The sequence below is a fragment of the Ambystoma mexicanum genome, chromosome 2q, assembly GCF_040938575.1.
Source record: "Ambystoma mexicanum isolate Mex_15411 chromosome 2q, UKY_AmexF1_1, whole genome shotgun sequence".
Classification (NCBI taxonomy): domain Eukaryota; kingdom Metazoa; phylum Chordata; class Amphibia; order Caudata; family Ambystomatidae; genus Ambystoma; species Ambystoma mexicanum.
In genome coordinates, this window is record NC_090924.1 from 638132242 (window position 1) to 638154435 (window position 22194).

A 22194-nucleotide genomic window follows, 5' to 3' on the forward strand; every position below is an offset into this window, starting at 1 on the left:
AAGGGAGAGTAAGCATAGTAGTGTGATATGGTGGGTATCAGTAAAGCGCCTGCGATCAAGCACGAGAGCAGGACTGGGGCGTACATTAGGCACGATTTCTAAGTTCAACAATAAGTGTGAGTCATGATGTCATTCACAAGTCTATCCAAGTGCGGGAAATGCTATCATTCACAATTCCAACTAAGTGAGGGATATGCTACAATTCCAACTAAGTGAGGGATATGCTACAATTCCAACTAAGTGAGGGATATGCTACAATCATAATTCTATCTAGTTGAGGCCATGCTATCATTTACAATTCCATCTAAGAGTGGCACATGCTATCATTTATAATTCCAATTGTGGGATAATGCTAACACTCATAATTTTATCTAGATGAGGCACATGCTTTCATTCTATATACAAATGACTCGGAGTCGGAAGCTTCCTTATCCTGTCTTCGCCTGACTGCTTTTTAATACCATTTAGACAGAAACAATTTATTCGAATTACTTAATCCTATGGTCTGAGTCCCTATGTCTAACTAAATGTCCCTATATTCGCTAAATGGCCCTCTCTACAGGTAAGGGGCTTGCCCTCGGTGGTTACTAACATTGCACCTGTCAAGGGTACACAAAAGGAGGTGAAGTCTATCGCTATCCTTGCTCACTACTTTCCTGTCTGCTAAAATGTTGCACACATCATCAAGGTCGATATTTTCACTTTATTGTCCTCTCCTTGGATCTGTGTGGCTTACAGTACTCAAAGCCTTGATATTACTAATCAAGGAATTTCTAAAACCTAAAAACAGCTACCAATCTTGTTGGGGCTGCTAATCTTAAAAAGATGCTACTATGTCTGTGCCGTGTCTACCACTTCCGTTTGTATCGAACACGGGATCTAGGTCATCACTCCTGGATCTGTTGTCTACCGGTTTCAGCGGTATCTCATTACTTCCCGCTTTCTTCAGGACATATACTGATTTTAGCGTTACTGGTCTCAATTATTAAAAACAGAACAGCAGAGCAGAAAAACAACAACAAGAAGAATGGTGACTATTCTTGTCCTGTGTGGCCACATTTAGGTTGTGGATCCTTTTCCCCAATTTTCTGTAGGCTCTGGCATTCTGCTCACGTGCCCTAAAGGGGAAGAAAAAGATGAAAGGGGGGGGGGGTTTGTTTTAATCTAGTGTATGTGAATTAATGCCACATATGGTTGCGTATCAGGGAGGATTTCTCACCTGTCTTCTCTTTTGTACAGATGATTTTATGTGTGCTTTTCCCAAACGTGTAATTCGGCTATCTGTAAAACATTCATATTTGTTTTATATTTATTTTTTATATAGGTATATTCTTTTTGTCTCACCACTGCTTACATGGTGTGTACCTGTATCTTCCAGAGTCTGTAATTTCCTATTCCCCAGTTCTTTTCATCTCCCCGCCTGTGTGCGTGGTTATGGCTAAGCCAGGCTACTGCCTTCTCGCCGTGCTTCCCACTGACTAGAGACAAGGGAGAAACACATTGTTTCTATTATGTGTATGCCCGGATTCTGCATATAATTATAGCGCCAGTTCTATATTTATTCACTATTCTTATAGCCTGTGCCCAGTCCTGCTATATTTAACTTCTGTTGCTCTTACCTAGCGTTCAAGTTCCACAGGCACTGCTCTGCTGCGGCTGCCATTTTTGAAACGATCCTATTTATATACACAGTGGTCATGTGATCGCGGGTCATTCTGTGTTTTTTATCGCTATGAATCTAGGTCATTTGTTCTCTCAAGTAATGCCTCTGATTCCTACTTCTAAAAGTTGGACTTCTACATCACGTTGTCCTGTTTTTCGCTTTGTTTGCGGTGTTCGTGTCAGCTAGGCTTATGAACTACTGCTGACTCTAGGTGCCATGGGAAATTTAGTTTTTAGAATGGTTATTTTGTTTATCTGTTAGTGCCAAGGATCTCCTCTTAGCTACTTGGTGCAATTCCAACACTTAAAAGTCCCCATGCTTAATTTTCATCACGTTGTCCTGTTTTTTACCTCGTTTGCGGTGTTCGTGTCAGCTTGGGCCAATTAGCGAATATAGGGACATTTAGTTAGACCTGCTATCATTTACAATTCCATCCAAGTGTGGCACATGCTATTGTTCGCAATTCTATCTATCATTTACAGTACCAACTAAGTGAGGGATTTGCTACCAATCATAGTTCTGTCTGGATGAGGTACATGCTATCGTTTACAATTCCAACTAAATGAGCTATATGCTAACAGTCATAATTATGTCTAGATGAGGTACATGCTATCATTTACAATTCAATCTAAGTATGGTTCATGCTACCATTCGCAATTCTATGTATCATTTACAGTACCAACTAAGTGAGGGATTTGCTACCAATCATAGTTCTGTCTGGATGAGGTACATGCTATCGTTTACAATTCCAACTAAATGAGCTATATGCCACCAATCATAGTTATGTCTAGATGAGGTACATGCTATCATTTACAATTCAATCCAAGTGTGGGGACATGCTATCATGCATGATTCCATCGAAGTGTGGCTCTTGGTAACATTGTTGCTCCTGTCTTAGTGTGAGGCTGGCTAATCTTCATCATTGTCTCTGGGAGTGGCACAAGTAACATTGGTAAGTATGTTATGCAGGACAACCTTACAATCCAGCCTTGAATGGATTTAGCTTGGTGGCCAAATTTCTCTAGGTGTGCATGGTGTGAGTCTGTGGCAGTTTACATTAAGGAAGGGTAAGGTAGAGTGGCGGGGGCTTTCTGGAGTAGAGTAATTACTCTACACCCCACCCTTACAGTTTTATTTGTTGTCTGTTCGGTGCTGGCTTCACTGGCTTCCCTTGCGGACACCTGCAGACACTTTCTGGAGCCGCCATTGCAGGAGCCGCCCTTTGCCTTGGGGTCCTTAGCCACAGGGGCTGCCGGGCAGAGGGCTGTCCTGGGAAGGTCAGTTATGACCAGGTGAATGTACCAATCGGGGTGGGTTTGGGGGGGTGGTGGGACTGGGAAAAGGCCAGACACAAAGAACTACACCCCACAGACTGCACCCTTTGGATGCAGGCCAGCACAGAAAAACGGGCTCAGAAGCCAAAACAAACACTAAACAGACACCAGATTAGCGCACAGTGCTCACCGAAAAATATAAATACATAAATGGTTAAGTAAATAAATAATACAATAAAAAAAATGATAATTTGAAAAAAACACTCGCACCACTCCAAAAGAGTGCATAAAGCAGGCCAAAAATGGATTACAATCATGTGAAACTACTCGCTCACAATCAACCAGCCCCTAAGGTTGATTCCAGACTGGTGTCCCTGCCACATCCGTCCACATGGCTGTCCACAAAGCAAATGGAAAATGGCTGCTGAAACTAAGATTTTCTTAAGGAAGTTAAGAGGACCAGAATTATGCTACTTGATTGACGAAAAAGAAGCTTTGTGTTTTGTGTGGCGGTAACGAGAAGTACAGGTCCTAAATTATTAAGCACGGATCTATGTGATTATCTCTGAAAAAGATACTGAAGCCAAAAATTACGCATTTTCTTTTCGCAGATTTCCATGCAATTATATGGAATCCCCCATACATTATTTATTACCCTAAAACACTCCCCCGCCACCCCCACTTATAATTGCATAGAAATGCACACTTAAAAATTCTGCATTTTTGGCCTCTGCATTCTTTGGCACTGAACGATGGGGTTATACCTAAGCCACTTGCCAACATGGGAAATTCTTTGTGCAGTGCTGCTATGCTTAATTAGTGGGTGCTGCATAGATACTGACGTCCACGTCCAGTGCAACAGAACCGGCTAACACAATGTGGACTGAAATCTGTTGGGCAATTATGCCGTTCAAACGCAGTCTGTGAAATTTAAGTTAAATGATTTGGTTCAGTATGTACCAAGTAGTGGAAAACGAGTTTGCGAATTGTCAGTGTCTGATGGGAGGAGGAAGGAAACGCAGTTGCGTGAACAGAGCAGGTATTATTTTTGTATATTTAGTATGTTATTTTTTTTACCTGCCCTTAGAATAGTTTTGAAGGAAGTCTGGGGTACAAAATGTTTGATTTGGAGTTCACTGCACAGGGCGATCAAGTTCACAAGAAGCTCTTGGCCACAAACTAAATTTAGGAATACAATAATGAGTTTTGGATGGTAAAGGATGTGCTTAACTTGGGAGGAGACTGCTTCCATAGAGGAGGTAGGCTAGTGGCTACTGGAGCAGTGAGGAAAAGACATGGAGTTAGTGCATCACCAAAACTAACAATTCATTTGGACCAGTTATTGGTCACCTGGGTTAGATGTTTGTTGAAAATCTGTTCTGATAGAGGATGTTTAACCAGTACTCTTCTTGAATTGCTGCATCAACCAAGTGAAGATCTAGCCATGAAGACATTGGGAGCTGTAAACCACGAATTGGGAGGCCAAAAACACATTAAAAATTACTTGGAATGATATGTTGACCAAGATATTATTTTTGAAGGAGGTATTCTGAATGGAAGTTTATCCCAGAACGCCTAAAATGAGGAAAATGAAAATGAGTTCATTTGTTGGTAAGGAAATCCTTCAAGATCTGTAATCAAAAGAAAGAAAACCTCACCAGAAAAAAATGTTGTGGTGAGAAGAGTGAATGGGGTGATTTTGGAATGCATTAAATTGGTAAGTGCTAGAGGTACATGGTTGAAGTGGAATAAGACATGGGATCAGCTGTCTTTTGATTTACACCACATTGGATCCCTTGTATTGAGGATGCAGGGAGGTAGTGGAAGGAGTGTAGAGTGTTGTTGAAGGATGTTCTGAGGAAGTAAGTTTAAAAAAAGAACAATTTAAACATGAAAACATAATGCCAGGATGACTGTATAGCCCATAGTAGAGGGAAATGATTTGATATGGGTAACATTATCTTATTTTGTCATTGTGGGACAACTACAGTTTTCTGATTGTGTGAGATGTATGCCAATTTCGGATAAAAAAGGTGTGGAATTCTGTTACTCCTGCCGTGTTCCTTTTTATGTGTGCATGGTAATTGTGTACAGGTGTGTTAATGTGTTACAAATAGAGCTGTGAGAGTAAGCTAGGTAACAATACGAGTTTGGACATTCTGTGCATTTGTTACATAACTCTGTCGGGTATGTTGTGTTCGGAATTCATGACAAAAGGATTCCAGAGGTGGCAGTTTAGAAAGCTAGATGATGCTGCTTGTCTGGAATTCTTCTTGGTCTTCAACTTGAACTAACCAGTAGTGTGTGCATCTTTGATCCACTCTGGCTTTTCCACCAAAGTGATTTACTGACACACATTTCACATCAATTTATTCTCCAAAACCTCTGAAAAGCTAGACTTGAACAGATCCTTGGGTGCCGCATCATCAGCATCTGAAATCCTGCTCCAGCAGCAGTATGGTCTCCACCATGCTGCATCATGCCTATAACAAGTTTATTCTGTATGTGAGCTCTTGGGATTGACAATATGCTCCCCTGCTGGATGCAAACACCCTCTAGTATATAATTGTCCTCCATCCCCCAGGCCACCTTGTTGAAGCAGTGTCATAAGCACAACTAGAACAGGTAGTGCTAAATCAATGGTGAAAAATGCATTAGCAATTTCCTCACTTCTTGACACGCAAAGGATCAATTTCTTTGTCTCTGGCTAAAATTTGATTCGTAGATGACTTCATGTCTTCCAGTGAAATATTTCTTGCTCATGTCCGAAGTCTCAAGTTTTGTTGGTTCCCGTTTACTCTTTTGCTTGCTTGCATTTACCCCACATCTATTTCCCTAACACAAACTCTAGTGTGCTTCTGAAACACTTGTGTACGAGCGTGATACAAATAAAATATCATATCATATATCATGTTTGCTATGATCGATTTCTCAGTCCCCAGACCGTCCGTCAGCCATAGTTCTAGTATTGCCTGAGCTTTCTAATCTAAATCAATCGACAATCTGCTCCTCATTATTGAGTTTGTTTGTATTTAGTTAAGCATTTAGATATCATTTAAACAAGACACAACCTAGAAAACCTCAACAGAGGGGGAAAGAGGTCTCTGGATCGGGTCCCTTTTAAACCAGCGTCTTCATAAGGAGTGAGTTATGCTGTATGATGAAAGGGTATTTTTGTAACAAATACCAGTGACATGGACATAGAAGAGCCAAGGGCCAGCAATAACAGCAATACATTAGAAATGGGTGGTCCTGAGAGAAGCACGCATGAGAAGTGTTAAATGGTCTCTAGGGCTGAAAAGGTGAGGGCTAGCAGAGCCTCCTTAGGATGATAATAGTTGTAGTTTGAGTCTTGTTGTGAAGAGTTACTGATAATGTTTGATCATTTGTATAGCACATTCGCCAAAGCGCTGTACATAGAACATATATTTGCATACAATTGTCACCCAACCAAATTTGTTACTCATTTATCAACCCCTGAAGGATAAAAGGCTGACTAAAGTGCCCACGTGAACAAAACCCCACAAAGGTTCTTTTATGAATGAATGCAATGCGGCATGGCCACAGACTGGCAAGAAGTGTGTGATGTGATGGTGGAATCAAGAGGTTGATCAGAAGAAGGCAATGAAGTGTACACTAACACATAAAGCCAAGAGGCCAACAAAGTGGAATTAAGTGGAAGTGGCTTGGTACACAAGGGCAGGAGCTGAGGAACCTGTATGACCTTGGATCCTGGTTGTGCGATCTGTGATGGGTGAACCGTGTGGTCTGACAACTGCGCTTACTGACTCGTGAGCCCTGAACGAGAAGAAATCAAATATTTTGTAAAACACACCAAGAAGAGGCATTGTGACTGAACTGGTGAGGCAAACCAGGAGGGTCAGGTTGCCCTCAAATTTGTTATACTGTTGAAAAGACTGAAATCAATTTGGCAGAGTTCAAGTCTTGGGAAAGGGAACCCTGGCACTTTAGAAATTGCATGTGTTGTCTTGAGGCTGAAGCCTCAAGACCTCTACTTTTTGAAATGTGTTGCTTGGAACTCGGGGGAAGGGAACTCCAAGGATTGTTTGGAACTGTGTTGTCTTGAATGTGAGGGAGGTGATCTTGAGACTTTCTATGGAACTTTGGTGCGCTTGGGGAAGGAGAGCTGAAAAGAAGCAGAGAGCTGTAAGAAGCTCAGACTTTCAGTTAAGCGAGGTTTATTTTGTTAGTAACATCCCTACACATTGGTTAGCTTTAGTTAAGAGGGCAAGAGTAGGTTTTGGACACAGATGGACTTTTAAGTTTAACTCTGACTTAGACTTTCCTTAGTTTTGTTCGGGTAGGGAAATCCCACCTTAGCATAGGGCAAGTTAGGCCTTCTACCCTCCAACATTTGTTAATAAACCTCTTTTGTTGGAACTTTAAGTCTGGTGTGGGTGTCTTGCTTCATGATGCCTTCGCAGGGTCCCCAGAGGGTGCAAGGAATCCTAAATTTAACAGTGCATGGAAAGTGGTGAAAAGAGGATAACCCCTATGGGACGGTGTCCAGGCAAAGTTTTGAAACAATAGTTTAGAATGCCAAAGTTCTGAAACAAAAGTTTTGAAAAAAAAAGTTTTGAATGTATTTTTTTTTAATATTAAAGGGTTTATTTTAAGTTTGATGTGGTAAAATAAGTGTTTAAAAAACAGGTGTTTAAGGGGGGACCCCTGGGAACCCCATTAAAAAAAAATGAAACTTTTATCATTCGAAACTGTGACTGTCGAAACAGTCGCTATGAACCCTATGGGACATTGAAAGAAATATTATCAAAACACTATTACCAAGAGAATACGGTCTGGGGCCCTTACAGGAAAAGGACATATCACGTAACAAGGATATCTAATCTTCTATGTGACAGTACTTGGGGCGGGGGTAGGGGTGTAAGGAGACACCCAGGGCTGTCAAATAAGAGAGGAGAAAGTGAAGAAAACTGTGAGTAATTCCTGTGAACGCATTACTTAGCAGGGGTGTAAAACAAGTATGTGTTTGAGTAGCTGTACCTACTAGAAGGGAACCAGTTCTACCATCCAGGGTCGGGGACCCACCAGAGTTGGAGGAGCATCCAAACCACTCTTCCTTGTATATGGGAGAAAGGAACCGGGTCTGCCAACCAGGGTTTGGGACCCCCAGAGAAGGAGAAGAAGCCTGAGAAAGGCCGGTCTGGCAAAGGGAAACATTCCCCTACTAATTCATTATTCAACTGTGTTCTAAGCCTGAGGAAGGCTGGGGAAGGAAGGCAGTTCCCCAGCACTTAAGACTGTACTTTGAGAACTTTCAAAACCAAGAACTGCCTTTTCGTCCAGGGAAGCGAGTCATTCCTCTGGATTAGGAAGATCTTTTCTTGATTTAGTTTAGCGTAGAGTGTGAGCGCCAGAGCTAGGATTCTGACATAGGACTATGGACTCTTGCCTTTGACATCCTGACTATGACATTTGTGATTTTGGTTGAGGCAGGGAAACCCCTCTTGCAGTTAGGGCAAGATAGGGTTTTCTTTTCATATTTTCACTTGAATAAAAGTTTATACCAACCACAATAACAGTCTTACTTCTGCACCCTTACCGGCCCATGTGACCAAATGCACTGGTAAAAGGTCTAAACAATTGCAGGACATTAAGTGAACAAATGCAGTGGTGAAATGCAAAGAATTTCAGGGCCTTAAGCAATCGAATGTAGTTTTAGGATCAGATTAGGGGTTCATGGCGTGTTAGTGAGAGGCAATCATGGGGAGGGGATCCTAAGAGACAATAGCATAGGCTTTGGGAAATATGTTCTAGTTCTCAGGGAATGAGTCGCAGGATTCTGGATCGACTGGGAGGTAGGTCAGGAGATTGGCCCAATGCCCTGAGTTATTAAACCCCAGGTTGCAGGACGTCTGAAATAATTGGTTTTGAGTGGTCATGGGCCCCGAATCCTTCATTCCCTGCTTGCAGGGTGCTTTGATGGTGGAGTGGGCCTAATGTAGAGATCCAGCCCATTGTCACTTATTTGGTGACCTGATCTACACTTGTTGTATCGCTCAAGAATCCAACTCACTTTGGAGTTTAGTTTAAATCCAAACTGACATACTTTCAAAACCTTCACCACCTTTAATTCGGTTTAGACAAGCAGAAACCAATTCCCAACTGTGTGTGTGCATATTTCCTTTTTTTTTCTCCCCTCCCTGCATTTATAATATTATGAGTGGTGTGTGTGGGTTGCTGAGTGTTCGATGTGTGACAGGTGAGAGAGGGTGTGCTGGTATATTTCCCTTACCTTCCTGTACTTCTACAGGTATGACGCACTTATTTCCACCAACCATTTGACTGAATTACATTTTTAATGCATTCTTACCTCATCTTTTGGACCACGAAATGCTAAATGGTGGGTTTAGCCAAAGCACGTAGAAGGGGGGAATAACTGGGTCGGAGCCCCACCTACCTCATGACCCCTCAACACCTCCTCTTTACAGTTAAAAAATTCAACTTAAAAAAAAGAAAATTCAGCTCAATGTAACTCGGCCAAAATAAATGTAGAAAAGGTCATAGACTTCTTCTAGATACCTGCTTGGGCTTGTACTATCTCTGCAACCTATAATTGCAAGAGTAAAGACTGATCCTTTTGTGGATTGCACAGTTGAACTCCTTGTGGGTGCTCATTGTGGGCACCTATTGGTTGCGCTTCTTTTGTGATGTGCTTTCTATCTACTCTGACTTCCCTGCCTTCATGCTTGATATCATGAGAGTTCGGAGTATGGAATGCTGTGTGAGAGATCTGTTGAGTGTTCTCCGTATGAGAATTGAAGGGAAACTGGCTAAGATGGAGGATGTGCTGGTTGATGTCGCTTTACCTTCTGTATGTCCTGTGCTATTAACTTGCTGTGGCATGCACTAGAGCCGCCATCTGTAGCTACAAGAATAAAGACCATGCCTTATGTACCTGTGGCTCCAGGCTTCATTACCCGACAGACTGCCTTAACTTTGGCAACAAGCAGAACAGTACTGTAGTATTGGGCTTGCATTGGCATAGCAATGTAAGCCATGGAATGTTGCCTGGGCTGGAACCTTATGTTGACTCAAGGTTCCAGCTGTGGCAGTTAGGACACACAGGATTGGAGAAGAACATGAAAAGATGTTACCATACTAGCTCCTTACCTCCCTTTTTATATCCTAACCCTGTAACAATAAAGACACTTTCCTTTTGATATATATGACTCCAGTGTCCTTCCTGACCCAATTATGAACCCAGATACTACAAGTACAGTCCTGTGCTGAGGGAACAGCCAGTGACATCCCCCCTCCACCCCCAACAGAAGTCTAGCTCGCCTCCCACGGCAGCCTCCATCCATGCTGCCTGTCACTGTGAGTAGCAGTCATCGTCTGCCTATGCCTGCCTTTATCCTTGCCTGCATCTGTCTACCTTAATTGTCCGGCCTGTCCGTGGCTGTCTCCCACGCTACCTTTGTGGTGTGAATTGCATCAGGACTTACTGCCCGAGTTACCCAATAGGTTAAGATTCACGCACTTTACCTGCTTCCATATGTACTGGTAGCTGTGTATTGTTATACGGTTATAACATGCAGCCTCATCCATTTGTTTATTGGCTGAGCGGGGTGTTCCTAGAAGTGAGCTTACCCGCTGACTGTCCCTCTATGAAATGAAAAATCTCTTTACGCACTTCATGTGGAGTGCCTACTGCACAGACAAAGCTGCCCCTCATCAACTGTCAGCAGGAGCTCTGTGCTCATTTGTGCTCCATGGCAACAACAGGAATGTATCAGAGGTTGATGATAGCATGATGCTCGTGCGAAGAAATCTTCCTGCTCGGAAGTCAACATTGATCCCAAATGAGGTCCTCAACATGGCCAAGGCAGTACTACAGTGTCCAGGTCTGTTGCTTCTGCTCAGTCTCCACATAGGGTCTACATGGCCCCAGCTTTCCCTGGCCTTTCTGTCACTGCAGAAGTTCTGGAACTGCCTTGATGCATTGTTTCTTTTCATTCAGGTACTGTTTATGCGACTAATGTATTTTAATAACAGTGCTCAGGTGTGAAAACCTGATTGGTCGGCTGGGGACTCATGAAACATCGTCATTGACCTGATCTTCAACGATGCTTGGTCCTGCACTATGGTGTCCTGCGACATATTGAGAACCTGTTGGATATTCCTTGTTCCGAATTCCTTTCTGCCACTCCTTGCTCCTCATCTAGTATTTCATGATATCTATGCTGCCATTGTTGACTGGCTCCTTTGTGCATAGATTATACAGACTTAATTGCATTTTTGATTTAGTATGAATGTGAATGTAAATAGGACTTTATGTTGCTTATATTATTTTTGTAGTGCGCTTGGTGTTGTGGATAGTTGCTATGGGTGGAATGTGTGTGTTTGAGTAGGGCTCTGGAATGGTGGGGAGTTGGAAGGAGAGTCGATGAAGTGAGTACAGGCGGCAGAGGGGAGTGTCTGTCCTGGTGGATTAGGAAGGCTTAATTCCAGAAATAAATGTACCTGTTTCACCTGTTCTTTGTGTCTGTTGCCTTCTTCAATTTGGCAACAAGTCTGTCTGCGCGCTCACTTGATGTTTTCAGTGCTGGGGGCGATACCTTCTCATTGAAACTACTGCAACATCTTCAGGAGTCCTTGTAGGTGGAAAAAATAACAAGAGTTGAGTGGCTTTCCTTTCTTTTGGTCACCCCTGCCTGGCAACTCCTTCCATGTGTCTTTGCATCCGGAAGGGGTGCTAGCGATCCTTTGCCTACTGGAGGCTCTTTTGAGGTTCCTCACTCGGGAGCTAAGTCCGATCGAAAACCTGACTGGGCCTAAGTCTGGGCCATCATCCAAGGCTCCCTCACCCAAGCTGGATACATCACTTTCTGTGTCTTTGGGCTCCTCCGAGAGGGTTCCAGTCAGTGTCTGTGCTAAAGGGGCTAAGTCACCCGGATATTCTAAGGTGGTTGTGGCGGAGAAGCACTCCTTCAAGGGCGGGGTTCCCCATAAGGCAGATAAAAAGGCTCAATCTTGTGGCTCCTTAAAGAGGGTCGTGGCTGAGAAACATTCTGGCGATGCGTAGTTCCCCGCACGGTGCATAAGCACAAGCATGCCAAGTGGGTGCACAAAATGGTGAAAGGTGAGAATGGTCAACAATGGACTTCCCTGCTTCATGTTTACCACTGGTGTACACGGGACCCAGGGAGCAGAGGACCTGTATGGGTCCAGACTTGACAGTCTTTCATGGTCCAGGCCATCTCAGCCTTCCCAACCACCTGCTGACGACAGCTTACTTGCTAAATGCCACCTTATGATAAACTCCCTACCTTTGCAGGCTACTTTTAGGATACCATACACAAGATACTTCAGCGACTCTGATGGTTCCGCCGGTCTCTTTCGCGTCCACGCCTGTGACAACTGTTATCGCCCGATTGCGGCGGGTGTAATACTATTGGGCCTGGCACCAGTGTCTTCCTCATCAGCTGCACTGCCTCCACTGCCACCAGGGCCTGCCCTGCCCACCCCAAGCTCATATGCTGTGCACTTGGAGAAACTTGGGATGATCAGGAGGAAGGAACTGCCTTTTTTAGGGATGGCGTTTCTTGAACAGATTATGGGTCTGCTAAAGTTTTTGGACATCCCAGTTCCAGAGAATCCTCCCTACCCCCAATTTGAGACTGGAGTACTGTTGTTGACTCGTACGAGTGACAAGTCAAGGGTGCCTCTACAAGAGGACGTTATGGTGGAGGTGCTGCAGATTTGGCTAAGCCCCATGCAGGATTGTTAGTGAGCAGGTGTACAGGTATATGCACTTTCCTTTTGTAGCCTGTCTGCCTGGCCTCTCAGCCTCTGTCTTTCCAGGCAATAGTGGTGGTTGCCACTCTTCAATCCTGGCCCCCTGCATGCTCATTGTTGATCCTTGGTCCTGGGGAAGGCACAGAAGCTTCTGGAAACCTTTGGTTGGAAGGTTTACCAAAACTCTGCCCTTCAGCTCCGGCAGGCCAATAGAGCAGCCTTGCTGGCCGTAGCCAACCAGCGCCTATGTCGGGAGCTTTTGCCTGCCAGTGGACAAGCTTGAGGCTTTCCATGCTGATCTATCGGAGGACAAACCGGTCACCCACGACTGCCTGGACGTGTACAGGTGACCACATGGACACCTCTTACAGAGTAATGATGGTTGGAGTTGATTTGAAGCTACTAGGTTTGTATCAGATCTACTGGAGAAGGTCGTGGACCTCCCCTTCATGGATGCAGATCTTTTCCATTGAACCACGGACGAGGAGCTGCAAAACAAAAAGGCCAGCACTCACAGCCAAGTCGCTTGCAGGCCTTGTGAAGCTGGCTTCTTAGGCCTTTTCCTTGGCACAGTGATCCTCTAAAGGGAGGTCCAACTTCTTCTTCAAGGGTTTTAAAGGATTTGTAGAGAGGCGGGCCATGATGGTTTTAAATAAGATATTGATGTTTCGGTGATAAGGTAAAAGGTGCAGGTGTATTCTGAAAGCACACACGAAGCACCAGTTGGCTGCCAACATCTATGCTTTCTTCCAAGATAATTAAAATTTTGCAGAAACAAGTTTTAAACTCTTCCCTACTTTGATGTGTTTTTGACACCCCAAAACACGTTTTTTGCAGAATGTAAACTTTTCCCCGTATATTAATCATGCCTTCGTCAAGCTATAAAAAATAACCAGTATTCAATTGAAGTTTGGAGAGAATAATGCTACAATCAAACTGGTATGCTTAACAGACTTCTGTAAGGATCTACATATTTGTCTAAATACTTTAATATGATATATGCACATTTCAAATCCTCTTTATGAAACAGTACTGTTGAAAGTGAACATGGGCGCAAAAGGGGCGAGGTGTTGGTTTGTTAGCATTTGAAGACTTTAGAAATTGCTTACTCACTTCCTCATGACATCCCTGGTAAATAGGCTTTGGTTCAATCTTACTGTAAATCAATCTTGAAGTGGAGGCACTTTGACCTGTCTGTCCCAGGCTCAAACCTTGCCCTGATGTCCATAGAATCTGTGGTCACAGCAGGAGCATTCTCTAGGTTTGTAGCTTACCTTACGTGTTAAAAAAATAATAAAAGCATTGACTGGAGAATCATTTTGTTGACGGACAAAGGAATCCTTCTCTGTAGCTTCTGAATGAAAAGCATATTGCTAGTTTGGATAAGAAAGTCAAATATTTACACCCAAAAATATAAAAGCAATCCAGAATCTGCTCAAAAACAAGAGTTTACTTCATCTAGCAAAAAGCAATCCAATGTCTTTGCTTTGCATTCCACAGTCAGACGTTACCAAAGATGCAAAGAGACCAGTCACAAACAAAATCTCTACCAACTACAGCTAAAAAGATACATGTTCATGTGCTGGTATTGTGGATTGCTCTCAAATCACACGGCTTTAACATTTAATCAAAGTGTGTGCTCCTGGGTAAAATCTGTGAGGATTATGTAACAAAATTGGAAGCCCCTAGAATAGGGATTGGATAAATAATGACACCCATTTACAAACATTGCACAATTATAAATATCTAACTAATATTAGCCATTGATATCTTAAAACACAACAGTACCTTATGATGTGCCTGAGTCCAGTAGTGCGTAACTTTGTGTTGCGACTCCAGACTAACTAGTTACCAGTTCTGGCATTACAAGGTGCATATACTAAGTTACCCCAGGAACTGAGAATATGTTGAATTTGCAAGATCCAGGTTAATACAGAATCCCCAAGGCATGTTCTGACATTGTGCCTATAGTTGGGAAGCACCAACGTGACAACATTGGGTCAATTTGGGTTAAGTTATGATGCCATTAAAACTGGTTAATTTTAGAGTTATTGTCTAAACTCTGATTCGGAGCCAGTCCATGTAGCACTATTCAGAGTATGGAGATTGGTGTCTATTTACTTAAAGTTGTAAAAATTGTTTACCATCTGTATTTAACTATTCGCTACTAAATAGAAACTTTATTAGGTTGTTGTTATCGTAAATGTTAAGACATTTTATGAAATGTTATGCTATTTATGTATTTGACAATATTTTATTATTACTGTTTTAGGATTATTGTTTTTATGAATGTTTTAGATTATTGATGAATTAATATTTTGTAAAGTTAGTTTTATGAATCGATACAAATAAATAATAAAAATTGATTAATTTTACACTTTTCGCTACTTGGAAAAAAGCCTCTCGTTCTATTGCTACTTACGTAATAATAAAAGTAAGCATTCTTAAAGTGGACATCACAAAGTTTCTCTTCGCTTACTCTTGGCAGCTTCTTTTAATGTAACTTCTCATGATCCCCTTGAGTATTAAAGACTCTTTCTATGAGGTCACTACATATGCAAATTACGGGGTACAAACATCTTTTGCCACCCAGGGCACCGCAAATGCTAGGGCTGGCCCTGGTGTGTCATGTCACCTGCCATTCAGCTGGTGTTAGTTTTCGGCTGCTGTTGTGGTGGAGCGAAGGGGCTGTGGGCGCGTGTCACAGTCCACCCCCCCTAACTTTACTGTTAAGTGGTCTCTCTTTAAGCTGATAGCAGGTTGCCTGGTGCCATTGGTTTCTCCATGCATGCTTCTCTACTGCCATCTGATCGTGCCAACACCCTTATTCCACTTAAAACTGCTAATTATCAATAATGTCTCAGTGGGTAGCTCACGAGTAACGGTAAGCACAAGCATTATTCATGTTTGATAGTCTGTGAATGTGTTTTATGGGATTTGTTTTCAGTGGTCTCGATGATTGTTTTCCATTATTTTGACTTTAAGCTCTTCATTTAGGGGACATTAATGTATTTTCGTTTTTTTTTCTTAAATGTACTTTTTTTTTGTTTGTGTTTTGTTGGCGTGTTGCAGCTAGATGTCATATTTAAAGTATATTGTGCAGGAGTGGGTTTGTTTTACTGGACAGGTTTGTATCCGGAATGTTTGCAGAAACAAAAAGCTGTCTTGTTTTTTTCTGCAAGGCGATGCTTTTGTGAATAGACCAGTGACAGCACAGCAGTCTGGAGTCATTAATGATGCATACGACCCATGTAGCGATCTTCAGATCCACGAATGTGCATTATCCTGCAGCTTTTTCAGACCATCAGCTGGGGCAGCATAATAATCCTGTTCCATTACATCGAACAACGTCCGGAAGGTCAATTCTTTGAGTATGCTCAATTCCAGGTAATTGGATCTTCAAAGCATAGTCTAATGAATAAGGAAGCTGGGTCACATGCTTAGGGCGCAAATATTACCCTTTTTCCATCGTTCAGTATTTCTTGGTAATCCTCAAGAAACAGGAACTATTTGTAATACTATTATTCGCCAGAGTTAAATCAAAATTGAAATTAAATGTTTTTGAGAAGCACCGTAACCACTGTGTAGGTAGGAGGTTAGTTGACGGTTTCTAAAATAAGCATTGGCAAAGCTAATATATCTGTCTTTGCAAATGTAGAGGTTAAACCTTTGTCAGCTCTGTCTGGGCTTTGCAAAATATATTGCTTGTGATTGCTATAATGGCGGACAAGATGGACCCATTCTCCATCAAGGAACATCCGATCGTCACAATGGCCCCTCTGATATGCATCATCGAGATCTGGTAGATTACTAAACTTTTTTTTGCAAGACCTAATAAAATGGAGAGTCTCTGGCAGGGAAAGGGAGAGTAGAATAGTAACACAAGGGTTAAAACGAAACCTATTAATTTTCAGCGTTTTCAAGCTTGGATTATGGAAGAGCTCCCAAAGGAATTGAAGGCCATATCGATGATGTCTTTTTAATGAAAGCATATCCTACTCCTTTCAATGCAATAGGAAGTCTTGTTAGCAGGGAAGCGTTGAAAAATCTCGAGGTACCTTAGTACATGTCCGGTGCAATAAATCTGTGTGTAGTCGTTTAAATCAAACCCACTGTATGAATTTCAAACCAAAAATATTTTCTCTGAGCCAGGTTGCAGTCCAATGAAGTGAAGGTATTTAGATGGTTCTTTATGAGAGGCACCCCCCAAACAGTGGATCTCCTGAATTAGCAAGGAATCCAACAGATTCAGACCATCGTAAGATACGTAGCTGATCACTTCTTTGTTAGTAGGGTTGTGTTATTGTTGCCCAGCATCCATAGGAGAAAGGCAGCCATGTGTGTGTCGGCCCCCAGAGTGGCACAGAACGTCGCTCCAAAGGGCAGGTGCCCTCTGCTTTACAAAAAAAAACGTGTGGTCTGCCTTTCAAGTGGTTTCCTAAACCAGGGTCTAATGTTGTCTGCCATGTTAGGAAGAGGCATCCACTCCATGGAATGCAGATGCTGTAAGTTGCAGAGTTTGAACATTGGTTCTCCTGGGAATCCAGGATGTATCCATTTGTAGAGGCAAAAGGCAGTTGGAGTTTTTGATGGGAGCAGTAGCTGGTCACTTCATTAGGAATTAAAAAATTATATCCTAAAGAAGCATCAAAATTGTAAACCAAAATGCCTCATTACAAGAGGATGGGGAAAGGAGCTGGTCTCTCCACTTAAGTGCTCTGTATACACCTCCAGAGGAAGGGGTAGACTAGAGAGATGGATTTACAAATACAGCTGTTAGCAATTTGTCTTCAGCATGAGTATTATGGACTCCTATTACCCTGGAGGCCATATTATTAAAGGGTTTCACTCTTTAGGACGCCTTATCTCTTTTTTTTACCAGGAAAAGGGATGTTCCAATCCCGATTTCTTGTGCAGATGAAGTAGGAGGCAGGCACACTTTAGAAAGGAAAGCAACCAAAGGCATCCTGCTCAGATAGGCCACTATTGCATTTTTAATTTCTTCTCTGGAATCTAGAGATGGAAGACCAGAAGTGGGAGTTGGCATATTCCCTGCAAAGTGTGTTTGATCAAGCTTCATTGTAATGAAAGGGCTAAGTGGCCAAAGGATGGCAACGTGCAGATTCCCTGCTAAAGGTCCCTCTTTTTGTTTCTTTCGGTATATGGGAAAATGTAAACGAAAACCAAGACCCTGGATATTATTGGCCATGAAAGACCAGAAGACCACATGGGTATAGAAAACCTGTTGTGTTCTGCTCAGCCGTCGGCGCTAGGTTTAAAGGAAACTGCTGCACAGGATTGCCACAGCAACACCTTGCACAAGGGCACTGCGCATTTAAGAAGGTTTCAGCATGGAGGTGCTCCACGCTTTGATGCGAGTAAGGAAAGCCTCTATATGAACAAAGCAGGCCTGTGACCGCGGCAAATTGGGCGTCACAAGCTACCCTGGCATCCAGCCACTACTCAGAGGGCGCATGCATAAGCAGAAGGATATGTGGTATGTCTGGGGGGAAAAGCAGCGCACCAGAGATGAGGTACGCGTGACGGGATCCATAAGAAGCATAGGGGAATGACAGTTGGAACAAGAGGCTGGGGGTGGGAGACAGAAGAAGTTGGTACCAATACATCAAAGGGAAATGCCCCTGAGTGGGCGTTTTAAGTCAGATAGAAATTGAAGGGGGGGGGGCTTTTGAAAGCGGACATTGCCAAATTGTGCTGGGCATAGTGTTCTGTAGCCCAGAATGATGAGGTGAAGCACCCACCTTGAATTAAGCTCCTGAATGCTGATCAACACGTGATATGTGTTCATACTATCATTTGTATAATTTGTAACTCGGGCAATCGAAGGAGACCGCATTTTCTCCCACAATATTGAGTTCACCCCAGGAGCTCCTTGTCTCTCGTGTTGTCCGGTCTCTTCTCTGCCAGCCCTTGCCTCCATTATGTGCCATGCTCCTCCCATCACGCTTACGTCTTCGAGCATAATATATGCAACGGCTGGGAGCAGAGATGGAGAACAGAGCTTCATGCCACTCGCTGCCTCTAGTATGATGAAGTATGTTCAGTCACATACTTTTGTGGGAGCATTCTCACTTTTTGGTGGGCTGTCGTTGCTCTTCAGTATGTCTGGTGGCTTTTCTAGAGCTATCATCGCTTATTATGCTTTCTGTCCCTTCTTCACTTGTCAGCTGCGTTGGTTGTTGGAGCTCATGGTTGGTACTAGCCCTCGTTTTCTCCACCTGGTCAGGCAGTTCTTAAGCTTCTTCTTTCTGGGTATGTCTGCCTTTTATGCTGCTGAATCCTGGGTCTTTATTACGCTGGAAATGGCCGCTCTATCCACGTTCCTTTTTTTCCATCTTCTAGTCCGTGCCTGATCTTTCCACTCGTACTGGGTGACTGTACTTAGCGCCTGTTTTGGTTTTGTAGTTCGTTTTGATCTTGATCATGTCTCCCAGCTGTATGGTAGGAGCAGCTGCTCCATTGCAAGCATCATATTTTTTTGTTTTCCTTTTAGACTTTTTCTTTGCAGCTCTGTATCTACTCTCCTGGTACAGTCTATGCAGTCTTTTCTTGATGTTTGAGAGCCATTTTGGCATCAGTCTGTTCACGTTTCTCCCTTATCACTTCAAATGGAGATATGCCTGCCATTAGGAGTGGCTAGATGAGCCACTAATGCTTCCATGGCAGTTTTCTTTACTTCCATCCCAGAGGACGCTGAACGTTACATGCTTTCCTTTAAGAATCTGTTTGCTCCACATGTCCATTTGCCTGAGAGTGATGGTATGCTGCTTTGCACCCTGACATGTTGTGTTTCAGGAACCTTTGAATATCATGGGGGTCATTACGACCCAGGCGCAAAGGGATACCGGGCACCGGTAATGACACCGGTGCCGGTAATCCCTTTGTACCCTATTCTGAGGTCCCTTTGCAGGTCCTTCCTTAACGCCTGGTTTTAGCAGGCGTTCAGTACGGGACCCACAAAGGGATAGAGGGGTCAATAATGGTACCGCAATTTGCGGTACCGTTATTGTCGCCTTCCCATTGAGCCCTATGGGGGCTCAAATGGGAATGGGGAATGGCATTTCAAATGGGGACTTACCGGTCCCGCAAAGGGCGGAATGGACCGGTAAGTCCCCATACCACCACGTCGGTGGCAGTACCGGTATTGGTGCTAGTTATGGCGCTAATAGCGCCATGACTAGCACCAACCTCGGAATGAGGGCCCATGTGAAGTAAGATGTACTCCATTGTCTGTCACTAACTCGGAGTGACATCCCTCTCTCCCATCAGTTCATGTACGACTCTCTGCTGGATTTCATGGTGATGTCTATAACACATTGCTTGCTAATAAATTTGCACGGAGTACAGGTGCAAATTTATTAGCTACGACTCCGGGTTGGCTGTCATCCATTCTTTCAGGAGGACAGATCAAGTTCAATCCTACTTTTTTACCATGCTTGGTCACAGATGTCTGTGTTCCTCAAGGGTGCTTGTTCTGGTGTAGATCTGTTTTTCGCTGTTGGCACAAGTGGCAGTTGGGTACTGCCTAATCAATGTCATAGTCCATGGCTGACCACCGGTAGATTTCTCTGATTCTCTGTAAGTGTAACCCTTAGGACACCTACTTGAGCCTTCTCAGTTCACTGTCTCATGCCTCTGGCTGGAATGAACATTTCTACATGCATTGCGATTTCATCCACCACCTTCCAACATGACTGGAGCAAATGGGGTAGGCTCCTTTCGTTTGGACAGTGGGTGGTTGAGAATCTTCTGATCCTATCCAGGTCTTCAGCATCATGGTGCATCCGTGCAGCTTAGTTTATGGTACTGCTCCTCCCCCTCTGTGAGGTCCTGAAGAGAGGCCAATAAGCATTTGTCGCTTACAATTCTGACTGCTACTGATGCAATCAGGCAAGACATATACTGCACTTGCTTATTTTTCCACCCACTCAAATGAGTGCTCTTGCATTTCACGGTCTGTCCCATCAGAGTAGGTGTTGAGAGCTTCTGGCTACCCGATTGTAGTCTGAGAGTAGGTGAAATTGCCTTCCCCATAGGTAATACCTGAAGGGTTGTGCTGCCCATGCAACCACACAGTAGTTGGACTCTGATGATTTAATGCCTTCGACGTATACGCTGATAAATGATTTCGGTGTACACACGATGTGCTCTTTCTGAATTTTCCATTAGGTGAGGGGTGTTCTTATGCAATATGTGCTTGCATCTACTGTTCTGCCGCTCTGCAGTTCAATGTCGAATGGCTTTGTGCACAGATTTTTTGATGATTTTTGGCATTCTTCTGACTATAGGAAGGCTTTTCATTCCTTCAATAGGGGTCCAATTGGTTCTGTTTTGCTAGAGAAGTTCTTGTAAAATATTGCATAGTATTCAGATAAGCCCATGAAAGACTTGAGTTGGTACTTGATCTTGTAATGGCAATCAGACTCGCTCCTGCTTCAGAGAACATCTTTCATTCTGAAATCAGCATTTCTCCAGTCAATAAATGTACCCCTGGCCTGCCTGCGCAAGTTAATTAGTACTTCATGCAGTGTGAGTGTTCAGCCATATTGTGCCAGAACAGCAGAACATCTTCTTGGATGTAGACCACGCTATTTACTTGTTTGAGAATGCATTGTTGAAAGATGCTGCGTATGAATAGCCAAGTTATTTGAGTGTACCAGTAAACGCCACAAGCATTATGACCGCTGTCCGCTTCTTAGAATTCCTATGCAGCGGTATGTGATGGTAGGCATTCCTCATATTGAACTTTGTGAATACATTCACATTTCCCATGGGATGCAGGAGTTCCTAAATGTTCGACAGGGGGGTAGTTGTTCATAATGATGTTTTTGTTGAAGCTCCTCAGGTCGACGCGTAGACAAAGTTTCCTGGTTTCTTTCTTTGTTGTTAGTCACAGAGCTGAGCTATCTAGTTCCTTCTACCGCCTCTATGGTGCCTTCTGCTTCCATGTCATCAAGCAGGATCTATAATTTGTTTCTGGCAGTGACTGGTACTTGCCGTACCTTGTGTTTCACTGGTGTTGCGTCTTTCTTTAGTATTATCTTGTGCATGTATTCGTTCCCATGTCCCAGACTTTGTTCAAAATTATCTTCATGAACTATGAGAATCTCACTCGTGGGATTTGTATCTATTGAGGACATGGTCTCTTTTCTGCCTGAGTCAGGTTTTTTCGTAAGGCTTTTTTGTTCATGCAATCACAGTATGGAATTGTGAACATCAGTGGCAGACACTGTTTTCTTGGTGCTCCACCCTTTGAATGTTAGTTGGTAATGGGTGTATCCTGTTAGCGTGATCTTGTTCATGCCATATACCCCAGTCTATTTATCCCATGGTTTAAGATGTAGTTCTTTGGCACCAAAGGACTTCTTCAGAAGGTTAATGGGAAGTATGTTCATGTCGGATCATGAATATGCCAACATGGAGACCTTTGTTTCATTCGCCATGACATTGCAGTAT

General features: G+C 43.2%; 1 protein-coding gene across 3 annotated transcripts in view; it reads left to right on the plus strand.

The window, feature by feature from the left end:
* DEXI (Dexi homolog) overlaps positions 1–22194 on the plus strand; it is a 272427-nt gene that overhangs the window by 137875 nt on the left and 112358 nt on the right. The window contains exon 3 of one of the 3 annotated variants that reach the window (XR_011303287.1): positions 15900–16104. The exons of the other annotated variants lie outside the window; for them this stretch is intronic. The gene's annotated coding sequence lies outside the window, so the exon portion shown is untranslated. The remainder of the gene's footprint in view (positions 1–15899; positions 16105–22194) is intronic. 3 annotated transcript variants of the gene reach the window in all.